Source organism: Argopecten irradians, chromosome 5, assembly GCF_041381155.1.
Source record: "Argopecten irradians isolate NY chromosome 5, Ai_NY, whole genome shotgun sequence".
NCBI lineage: Eukaryota > Metazoa > Mollusca > Bivalvia > Pectinida > Pectinidae > Argopecten > Argopecten irradians.
In genome coordinates, this window is record NC_091138.1 from 41,728,327 (window position 1) to 41,740,671 (window position 12,345).

The 12,345-nt window shown below is 34.3% G+C and overlaps 1 protein-coding gene across 4 annotated transcripts in view; it reads left to right on the forward strand.

The window, feature by feature from the left end:
* LOC138323891 (chondroitin sulfate N-acetylgalactosaminyltransferase 1-like) overlaps positions 1–12,345 on the forward strand; it is a 57,009-nt gene that overhangs the window by 27,514 nt on the left and 17,150 nt on the right. Inside the window, exon 1 of one of the 4 annotated variants that reach the window (XM_069268805.1) lies at positions 3,533–3,991. The exons of 2 other annotated variants lie outside the window; for them this stretch is intronic. The gene's annotated coding sequence lies outside the window, so the exon portion shown is untranslated. Of the gene's footprint in view, positions 1–3,532; positions 3,992–12,345 lie in introns of those variants that run through there. One more of the 4 variants, XM_069268810.1, reaches the window with a different exon arrangement.

The following is a 12,345-nucleotide window of genomic DNA, read 5'->3' on the forward strand; positions in this document are numbered from 1 at the left end:
TCCTAAAATACATTGTGTTTCCCATTTTAACATTGTCACTGCGATGATGAAAGGAGTTTGAAGATGAAATGGTGTTTTTATGAAGAGATAGGGTGTCAAAGGTAGCGTTTATTATGGCTGGCTCCCTCGGGGCTGTAATTAGGGCCAAGTAATGAGAACAATATGGTACATAAACTGCCAATTTGGTGGTGGGCTGATAAGGTAAGGGGCAATAACCACATTTGTCAGGCGTGACCTCTATAAGGATAATGATAATTGTCACATGAGGTGATTAGAGTAAAATCTAGTTAAGGTTGGTTTAAGCTTTGCTAGACATCTTTTAACAGCTTAGAATATCTTATCCATAATAAATTTAGATACAATAACCTTGCCAGGGTTTGTGTTTCCCATAAAACGAAAATGAAAAGGACCTTAGAGGTCTAGAGACCTGAAATTTTGGCTTGTGACAGGGCTTTAAAATTTGTTCAAATGAATGACCTTGCATGACCTTCATTCAAGGTCACAGGGGTCAAATAAACTAAAATATTGAAATGACTTCTTGTCAATAACTACATGTAAGAGACCTTGGTGACCTGATATTGGGCCTTTGACAAGCAGGGATGGAGGTCTTCCAAGTTTGTTCAAATGAATGTCCTTGACCTTCAATTAAAGTCACAGGAGTAAAATAGGCTAAAACATCTAAACACCTTCTTGTGAATAACTTAGATGTCTAGAGACCTGATATTGGGCCTGCAGCATGGTGGGATAAGAGCTCTAATGTTTGATAGTGAGTAACCTTGATTTTCACTGAAGGTCACACTGTTGCCACCAAACCATGTAGTACTTCAATTGCTTTGTTATAATATAAGTTGCATAACATTTTGATATTTTGTAATTACAGAAAATGTATTAATTATAGATATTATTATATCAGATATTTTCTGAGACATTTTAGAACCGAGTCATTCTGATTTTGTGTCTGTAAATTGCAGGGAATGAACCTCTTTTTTCGTCATGGAAACGAAATAATATAGGTAATATTGTGGTATATTTTCTCATTAATTTATAGTAGAAATTTGGTAAAAGTACTCATAGACAACAGACAACAACAGGTGTTGTCAATAAAAGTATGATTACATAAAAGTTGAATTCGGCACACAGGATTGATTTTAATATCTAGTCGGGAGACGTTCGTGCTCGGGAAGAGGATCAAAAGCTTCAGTTGTGTTTCCTGTTCTGAGTCTAGCGAGTTATTTAATTGAAATGAATTTAGAGTTATCGCACTTGAAATGATTTTATCAAATGTATCATATATCTGAAGCTTAAAAATTTATACCTGCTTACATAATGTATACACTTGCTAGTTCTTCAGACTCTAGACTTCTAGTTTTTCAACTCCTTTATTTCGTTAACCCCATGTGAAGGTTATTAAGACATTTATTTACCATTAATTTAAGAACAAAATTGTTCAAACTCTCAACTTTGAGTTCAAACCCCATGCAGGACAATTTTAGCTGATACTGACTGAAGGTTGATGTTTTTTTCTCCGAGTACTCCGGATTTGCTCCATCCCTAGATCTAGCACATTCTTAAAGTGACATTGATGTTGATGCTACTAAAACTTAAAAAGTTCCATCGCTGATAGAGCATAAACGATACTCATCATTTCAACAATAATTTGTGTTCAATCGTGTATATTATATGTCTAATTAACACAAAACATAGTATAAAATATTTCATTTTGCTTTTGATGCAAGCACAATCAGTACTTTATTCCATACTGACATAGTACCACATAATTTTTTTGGGGTGCAATTAATTATTTTTATCTTGAAGTGAAGAAGCTCAAAATTTTCAGTGGTGGTAATGGTATGAAGTAAGTAAATTTTGTAACTGAAGAAAAGTACTAACTTGCCTGCTCCTGTTTTTGATAGTGAAAAAGTACCGTTTGTCACTTCGATCAACGGTAAGTAATTTGGTTTTAAAGTTGATATTTTGATTCTCTGCCCTATTTAGTAGAATTCTGTGAAGTCTGTTACATTGGCCCACTGACACAAAAACAAATGTATACACATGCAGCGAAACTGCCTATTACCCCGCCTTTCAATTTCACTATACTTGAAACAAATCTGTCAAAAATTGATAAGTCATGTCTAACATTAGAGAAATATAATATACTTTAAATTTTAATGTTGTTAATTTTTGTTATTTCTTTATTTCTTTTGTTTCATTGACATTCATTTTGAATAAATTATCTAATATTTTGATTTTTCAACCAGATTTTGAATTTTTTTTTTGTAGATTTGACATAATTAGGGCCAGAGGGAGGTGTGAAATTTAGTGACTGGGCCAACGACCCATTATTATGGAATTGTTCATGGTTTTGATTACTGTACACAGCAGTTTCCAATAAAGAGGTACGGGTGTCAAAACGGAATTATAAACTAAATTCTACGTATCTGAGCAAGGGTCACTTGTTATATTGTAATAATCTTAATGTGTTCATGTGAAAAATTGTGTACAACTTCTCTGTTTTTTGCTTAAAATGGCGTCTTCCCAGCGGAACTGATCCATAATGCCTTGAGTAGATATAACGTTGATTAATCTCCCCAGGGGAGCCATGATAGTGTAAGAATTTATATAATGAATGACAGAACAAGTTTTTTTTTCTTAAATAGAAATCACTTTATGCATCATATATCATGATTAAAGACTTGGAAGTTAACGAACCTGTCAGTCATGTGTTGATATTCTGAGTTGACACTTCTACGATGTATATATCGGTCAGAATGTGCTTGTACAATTCATTATTATTTCATGTATTTCTGCAGATTTCTTTAAAAGGTTTTGTTAAAAGTTTTCCTGTCTCAAAACATGCATACAGATCCCCTGTACCTCTCACATGAAATTCCTAGATAATTGTACGTATATCTTAGTTAATTACTGGTTTATCGCCTACACAACTTTTAATAGGTTTAGTCTCATGGTTGAATTTCAGTTTTTCAGGGTTTCTCTCTGTTTGTATGTACTGTAACATCAATCATCAACCATCAAAGTGATGGCGGGTAAATATAAATATCTACATATTACAATTTGCACTAGATTTTTGTGAAATAACCTGTATTAAAAGCATAGGTTAACAATATTTCTGGACATATTTGATAAAGAAGTATCTACGAGTTCTACCTAAGCCCCCAGCTGGCAGTTTCCAGGTACTGACCGCTGGTTGGTGGTTTTTCTCCGGATACTCTGACTTTCCTCCACCAACAAACCTGGCACATCCTTACATGACCCTGGCTGTAAATAGAATGTTAAACTAATAAAACCAGACTATATGGGGTATTAGCTCTCTAGCTCTCCTATTATACCTATAGTTTACTGATATATGTATATTCCATTGTTGTTAAGTGCAGTAGTTAATGCACATGCCACTTTTTGACTGACAGTTTTGTTTTAGAAACTGCACCATTATCAGTGATTACACGTTGATTGGCAGGTATAATTTACCTGTATAATTTACCTGGATATTTAGGTGTTGGACAGACACTTGTTAAACGCTCTACCCTATCAGGATAGTGAAGCGCTCTTATCGTACCACTATCCCTGGCAGATACACCAGTCAATGAGAAGTCTAGATTCGGTATATCTGACGAAGGTTTAAATGGCTAGTGGGATATCCAAATTACCTCCATTGGTAGATTTTATTGGGGTGATATTGAAACGTTGGCAGGATAGTCTGGAACATAGCCCACGAGGTATACCTCATAATGTTAATAACTCACAGGTTATTTCAACGGGACAAACTTATTCTCAGTAAAGGGTGATTAGAATGTTTAGTCGTGTGAAATATGTGTTTGTGTGACTGATAGCTGTCAATCAACTGTTTGACGGAAGAGAGGTTGATGTTTTGTCGAGCACTACTACATGTTATATGGTGGTGTAGGGATGGGAAAGGATGCATTCTGGATTCACTGGCTGAGATTGGATCAAATATGCATCGGTTGTATATAAGGTAAATTAATTAACATTTATCTAATTAGATTTAATTAATCTCATTGTGATTAACGAAAAATCACAACTGCTTGATATAAAATATAAAATGAGATGGTAATTTTTTTTTCGTTTATTGAAAAAAATAAAAATGAATATGATTGGTAATGGAAAAAAATATATTTATTCATTGATTTTTTTTTTAATTTATATTTTTGTTATATACAAGAAAACCTTTGATGATTTATACTGAATGTTATAAACAGAGCCTGTTTTTGTATTAGACTAAGTAGAAATGACAGTATTAGATTCACATGGGTATGAAGAATTCATCGTTGATGGTAGGTTACAGAATTACCAACTCAGAGAAGAATTTGTGAAGGTTTTCTCAACAGAAGCATTTCTTTGTTCTCAAATTAGATTAGTTAGCTGGTTTACATCCGTCTTGTCATCGTAAACATTTTCTGGTGGAGATATTGTCTGCCTCAGTAAGCCTAGTAGCTATTATTACTGGTAAAATATATTCTGTGGATGTCTCCGGGCAAAAACACACCTGCATCTTTAAATGTATTGTGTATGTTTCTTTTTCCTGTCTTTTTCTTATATCCCTATTTTCCTTCCCTTGGTCATGTTTATACAAGGAGATTACTTTTCCTTTAATCGCAGATAATGTTTTGCCTCCTGTACCAAGTGCAACTCTTGTTTGTTTTTCTTGGAATGCTGGTGAACAGGATGTAGTTTTGATTTCATTTAACTTTTCTGATATAATAGCTTGTTTGGTGTTTTTTCTTGATTTATACGTCAATATACCTTCTGTCTAAAGAATTCCACTTTTAAGCTGTGTGGGTATAGAATAACTGTTTAACAGAAAAAGTTTACATTATACCAGGAAATTACATCTTAAGTCCATCAGGATGTTTTTATGTTCAAATTAAGGTTATCAAGTATTAAAACAAATTTTTTGTACAATGTACTTCTTTTTGATAGCCAGGGTCATTTAAGGTTGTATCAAGTTTAAGAGGTGAGGAAATCCAGAGTACCCTGAGAAAAAACCCTGACCTGTGATCATTACATAGCAACATAGGATTCAAACTCAAACCCAGAAGTGGAGGGCTTGATGTAAATCCGTAATATGTCGAGACATCTTCACCACTAAGCTTAATATTTCTAGCAGAGTAAATAGAGTAAATGTTGTTATTTTGTTTCCAGGTTTCAACAGAAATAATAAACACTAGCGCCTCTAAATTCATACAATATCAGGAGGTTAGTTTTGTGCCAAGTATTCTATCTGAGTCATAGAGTCAACGGAATAAATTGAAGATTTGTTGAAACAAATTTATTTCGTTTGGCTCTATCTAGTTATAAATATACTCTCTTCAGTAGTAATAGCAGTAATATAGATAAATAAATTTATATAAATTGCTAGGTTTTTAAAGTTGATAATATTAATGATAATGAGATGAGCTCTATAATTTTGAGAATAAGTTGGGAAAGTTAAGGATGTATGCTACCATTCACATATTGTAGACATGGTATGGATTATCTCCCTTCTGTTAGTATCCAAGAATTTCTAAGACTAGAAACGTCAAATCTGTCTATAAAAGACATCGCAGGGACATAGCAAACCTGTCCTTTATGCACTCTACAGTACAGGCCCTGCGGTTTCTCGAAACAAACTTAAAGTAAAAATTTACCACATAAGTTAAAAAAGGAGAAGAAGTTAAGTTTTGACACTTATCTCAAAAAATCAGAGCCCGGTGACCTTTATACAGAGGTCAAGTATAGTAAATTGCACCAATCAGGGTTGGTTGATAAGTCTGTCCTTAATACATAGGTGTTCTTAATATATAGGTGTCCTTTATGTATAGGTGTCCTTATATACAGGTGCTGTTTATGTATTATATGTGTGACCTCTATAACAGGTTTGACTATATAACCTTCAGGTAGCATTTATAGCCTTAAGTGTTTTTTCTTGAGTTTGCATATTTTCTCAGGCCAGATTTGTTTCAGACAAGACAAAGGGGAAGTTTTTTGTTTGAATGAGAGATTTGGATAGTGCCAGGACCGACGTAAACGTACATGGGAGTGTAAGTTTGGAGGAGGGATTTATGAAGTATTTGTTTACACTTAGTATTTAGAGTGTTCAATGATTAATTCTCGACTGTGTAAATATGTACATAATGACTTTTGTACACCTTTTTCCATTTGCAATGAAATGTGTCAAAATGTGCTTTTAGCGCTGACACAATTCTATTCATATCCTCTTTCTCACAGTTTATATAATAAACATTGTACATTACTTATCTCTTAGTACATCTGTAGAATTTTAACCATGCATTTTCACTACTTGAGCCATTTTCAAGAAACTTCTCATAGTAAAAGTGTACATCTATATATTTTTAACCTTGTTCACTGCTAAAAGACTTCTCCATTTTCAAGAAACTTCTTTTAGAATTACATTCACAAGCCAAATGAATATGCACCAAACTTTTCTTTTACTTTTATGTACACCAAGTTCAGAAATTATTGCTGGTACTTACTACCAGAAATGTTTTTGCTGCCTGCAAAAATAAAACACCTACAGATAAAAAAATCAGACAACTTATTTTGCCATACTACTTTAAAAGCAGCATAAAATTTCACTTTGACATGGAGATGAAATGCACTATAAAAATTTCAATTTTCAAATGATTCTTATACACTGTGCCAGTTTTGTTATTTTGATGTAAAAAAAAAACACCAAATGAATTAAATCTGGGATGACTGAAAGAAATCCATAGTCTAGAAATATAGCCAGTTAGATCAGAATGAGATGTCAGCTTGACCAAGACTCGATCAGAATGAGATGTCGGTTTGACCAAGACTCGATCAGAATGAGATGTCACCTTGACAAAGAACTAAACCACAGGTAACACAGTCAATGTTTATAAACATGTAAACTACTGCTGCCTCTAACAAACGAAACATTCCAGAATGTGGGACACACTCTATAATATTCACACAGACACACATTTCCAGAAAGTTACTGATTTCTGTCACTATGTATCAAGGAATATTGTTTGATAACTTATTCAATTCAAGCTAGACAGTATTTTTATTACTGCAAAGCTTACTTCTTGAGTATTTTCATTTCAAAATTGTGATGTAAAGCATTTGCTCTATCTGTAATTTTGGAGGAATTTATACAATTTTCAAATAAAATAAGGAAATTGCTATTCGAAAATCAAAAATTATGAAATCTAAAGAACAAGATATCAAACTGGAATGGCCTTATATGTACTTTATAAACTGATTTTTTATGAGGCTTTGTTAAATTCTGAAGATTATATATGTTTTTACGGTGTCAAAGTTTTAAGTGAATATCATGTCTATCCTTCAAGTGTTTAGTGACAATTTTACATAAGAAACATCAAACATATATATGAGGTCTAGCATTCAAATTCATGAGATGATGTTTTAGTTATTTTCAGAATTTCTCGTGTTGAATTCTAAAGTCTTAAATTTATACATTAGGAAAATGTCTTAGGTAATTAAACTTCTTGTGTGTGCAACAATATCTGGGCAACAGAAAGGCTAAGCCCTAATCTTACGTATCATTACCGTGATAAATCAGAGACACCACTATAGCCTCATTCAGGTGGGTCCAATATATCTTCCTAATAAATGTACGTTTGATACACGTACACTGCATATAATTCTATGACAAATCTGTTCCAAATGTAACAGTCATTCAGTGTAGTTGTAATATATAAACCTCAGACGTATTGATCCCTGGTTAATATTGGTCACAGGTTTTAGTGGCATGTTTTGGCCACCTGGCTTGAAGTAATAAATTATCCCCCCCCCCCCCAAAAAAAAAAAAAAAAAAAAAAAAAAAATTAGTTTAAATAAATTATTTTAAGATGTTTTTGCTGTCACAGTGATGTTTATCATATTTGCCTAAGTGTATTGGATTTGTCTACCTTGTATTTGAGTCGTCTACCTTGTTTTGGATTTTTTGACCTTTTATTTGAGTTGTCAACCTTGTATTGGAGTTGTCTACCTTGCATTGGAGTTTATTATCATGCATTGCCTTCTAGTATTTTAGCTGTCTACCTTGCATTGGAGTTGTCTACCTTGCATTGGAGTTTATTATCTTACATTGTCTTCTTGCATTGGAGTTGTCTACCTTGTATTGGTGTTGTCTATCTTATATTGGAGTTGTTTATCTTGTATAGGAGTTGTCGATCTTGTATTGGAGTTGTCTACCTTATATTGGACTTGTCTATCTGGTATTGGAGTTGTCTACCTTGTATTTGAGTTGTGTATCTTGTATTGGAGTTGTCTATCTTGCATTGGAGTTTTCTATCTTGTACTGGAGTTGTCTATCTTAAATTGGAGTTGTCTATCTTGTATTGGAGTTGTCTACCTTATATTGGAGTTGTCTATCTGGTATTGGAGTTGTCTACCTTGTATTTGAGTTGTGTATCTTGTATTGGAGTTGTGTTTCTTGTATTGGAGTTGTCTATCTTGTATTGGAGTTGTCTATCTTGTATTGGAGTTGTCTACCTTATATTGGAGTTGTCTATCTGGTATTGGAGTTGTCTACCTTGTATTTGAGTTGTGTATCTTGTATTGGAGTTGTGTTTCTTGTATTGGAGTTGTGTATCTTGTATTGGAGTTGTGTATCTTGTATTGGAGTTGTCTACCTTGTATTGGAGTTGTCCACCTTGTAATACATGTAGAGATGAAATAAGGTGCTCATATGTATGAAAGGTATTGATTAGATACTCTGCAATCCATTGATTTACATGTACTAAAGGAGGGTTCTGAGATTAATGATGATTGTGATATTATCACTAAATTCATTTTTGAATCTAGACTTTCCACAATGATAGCATTGTTTTAAACCTTTGATGTATTTATTTGTATCTACCACAAAAAGGCACCTACATCAAGTCTATAGAAGCCGTTGGTGAACCAAAATACATGTCAGATGTGCACTGTTTAATTACTCGTTTCCATCAAACAACCTGCGAACATTTGGCAGAATCTCACATAATTCTGAAACAGAGTCTGGCTTCTGTAGGGAGGTGGAGCATGGTGTAATTGTTTATAGAGACAGTAGACTTTGATCAGCTGTCTATTTCGTCCTCTAATTGACACTCTGTAAAATGAAGATCTCTTATCTGATGTTCCCTTTGTAGTCTTGTTGCCAGTAATCAGCGGTGTTTAGTGATTTGGCAAAGCCATGGAGACCTGTTGGATGCAGGCAGAGTATTTAGATTGAGACAAATTGGAGTTTAATGGGGTAAAACTTGCCTGTTCAATTATCAATTATGACAGATAAGTCAATCAGAAATGGGGATGATTGATAAGTCAATCAGAGATGGGGATGATTGACGAGTTTAAGTCTTTAGTGTATCACTCTAGAGAAGGATAGTAATGGTAAATTCTCTTTAATTGGAGTCGTATCATGTATGTACATGTAGTACTTGTGAGAATCTATATTGTTGATATACTTACAAGTGAAAAACTATAATAGGCCGACAGATCTGCTAACTGCTGATTGGTTGATTGCAATGTGTGAATGTCTGTATGTTTTGAGAAGCTGTGATATAATTGTATTGTGTCTCCTTGTGATAGAGGAACTTTTTGCCCTTTTTATAGTGCTGTATTACTGAAACAAATCATCCCACCATTGGTCTTACTAAAAAGGTTGACCAGCATTATTGTCCAGTAAGTATTTGAGATGGTATAAAACACTCTATAATGTGTACTTTTAATCTCGTCCAGGTATCAGTATCTTTAGAAGTCCATAGACCATACACTGTTGTTTTAAGATTCAATATTCAAGATTCTAGAATCTTTGAATTCTTGAAACTTGAATATTGAACCTTGAATAACTATCTTCAGAAGGCCTTAAACCATATACTGCGTTATTTTAGTAACTTCATCAGCAAGTCACCATATTTGCCCTTGTTCTTTAGCTCACAGAGGTAGCCATCACCTTGTGTCTTAATTTCATATAGAAAAACACAAAAGACTTCTTGTTATGCATAGAACAGTCTATAATCAAATTGTACACGTTTTGAAAATAAGCTTGTTATAATTCGTGGCACACTTAGACTGACAGCATTTCAGAGAAACTGGTCAATTTCTTACAAGTTGTAGGTGTTAGCGGGATACTTATCGCTCAAATTAGGTACTTACTGGTCAAATCTGCATTTATGATAAAAGAGCTATAAGGAGCTCACTTGACCACTGTTAGCACTTCCTGTTGCCCTGGTGATGTAGAGGTCAAGAGTTCATGCTGTATAAAGGTCGGCTGACTGTTGTTGTAGTGTATTTTTTGCTCTAGAACAGCACATGTGTGTTCTAATATAAACCACATGCTATATTTCTAATGGAACTGATTAGAAGCTTACAATTTTTATAGGAAAACCTAATATCTGAGGTTTAATGCATTTGGAACACTTGTTTTGTTTAATTATATAGGGTTAGATTTAGTGTGGTGTGTTAAAGCCAAAGCTGATCGTGAAACGGCCAACAAGGCCTGTATGTTACTTTTAATAATTTTGTCTTATGACTATACAAATAGAACTTAATTTAAAAAAAAAAGATAAGTTATTTATTGGACTAGGGGACTCAAGAAAGAGGTTTCAGTAATATTATGAATGTTTTTTGTTCTTAATCAATACATAAAATTTAAATTATTTTTAATTTCTGACACAAATTAGATATCTGTATTTACCATAAGGTTACTACTAGTATTCCCACTTGAATATTTGTTTTTGGAAAAAAATGTGGTTTCAAACTTTGAAAAGCAAAAAATAAAATTTTGCGCATATCGTGTGGAGAGCCATCTGACAATTTCTAAATGCAGCGTTAATTGAGTCATCCTGTATGTGAGACAGAAAGGAAGTAATATGTTGATGCTATGGTAGGGTATTTATTTACACCACAGATATTTCGCTCTGATCTTCGTTTGATTACGTACATCTACTTGAAATTCTCTGATGATGATATTTCTAATTTGTAATGCACTGAAGCATCCATAAAACATTGGTACTGTTGATGCATTGATGCGTTTCCATTCCCTAGAGCTTTTCAGATCATTTACGAGATACACCATGGCATATACACTTCCGCTGGAAATCCATAAATAAAAAGAAATGCATGAGAAACCTGCACTTTCTGCATGTTTCCCTGGCACAACTGTGGGAAATGTGAAGTTTTGTGGTTTTGAAAGGTTGTAGGTCAAGGTCACCAAGTTACGTGGTCATCCAATCGAATGTGACGCCTCTATGGGGCCCTATTGTGTATGGATGAAAACATGGTGGAAGGATCTTGAAATGTGTGTCTCCCTAAATTTCTGTTGACATTTATGAGTCGGAACATGTGTTAAACAAAAGTCTGCATCCTATGATAGTTGGTGGGGTTTCAGCGTTTTAAATCAATCCTACCATTGTACAGGCGTTGTGCTTGTTTCGTAGTCTGAAGCTTAGTTGTGACATCGGTATCGGGCACCTGTCTGAATATAGGCTTTGTTTAGCTGTCTGTGTGAGATAGAAAAACAAAAGTCATAGTCTTTATATAGTCTTTATCTTACTTTGGAAGATTACATTTGAAACAAATTAAGTGTATGTATTCAGTATTATTCAGTGTTGTCTTATTTTCTCTGGAATAATGTAAAGATGGGTGTTTCTAGATTTAGATGGTTGCCCTGGAAATAATCTGCGAACAGGCGTTTCCATATTTGTAAACTCTGAAGTGGTAATGATTACAATTGTAAAGATCATTTTTGGGATGGAACATGCAAGACCTTCATAATCATTCTTCGAGAAAATGGAGAAGATTTCATTAAGTAGAATAAGTATATCCTAAATTAAGTATCAAATAGCAGGCTGATGTGGGGTGTCAATGAACACAGTATATGTAGGCTGACAGAGGTCAGGAGGTCACACTAAACTCTTGTAGATGTCACTGACAATCGAGTTGTATAGTATTATCACATAGGAGGGAGGGGTTGAATAGGAGGGAGGGGTCAAATCAGAGCGAGGGGTTGAATAGGAGGGAGGGGTCAAATAGGAGGGAGGGGTCAAATAGGAGGGAGGGGTCAAATCAGAGCAAGGGGTTGAATTGGTGGGAGGGGTCGATTGGGAGGGGAGATCAGTGTGGCTTGTATACTTTGGCTCAGTTGGCAGACGTTGGAGGCCAGGGTTCAGTTCCTAGTTGGGACTCTTGACCAGATTTTGTATTTTCCTTAATAGTTCTATACAAGCAGTCACTGGTTTACAAAACCTATAGATAGGGTCTAAGTGTCTGATTTAGGGGTTAGTTGATAGAGTTTAGAGATTGATGTTTACCCACAGAAAGGTATATGGAAACTGTTGG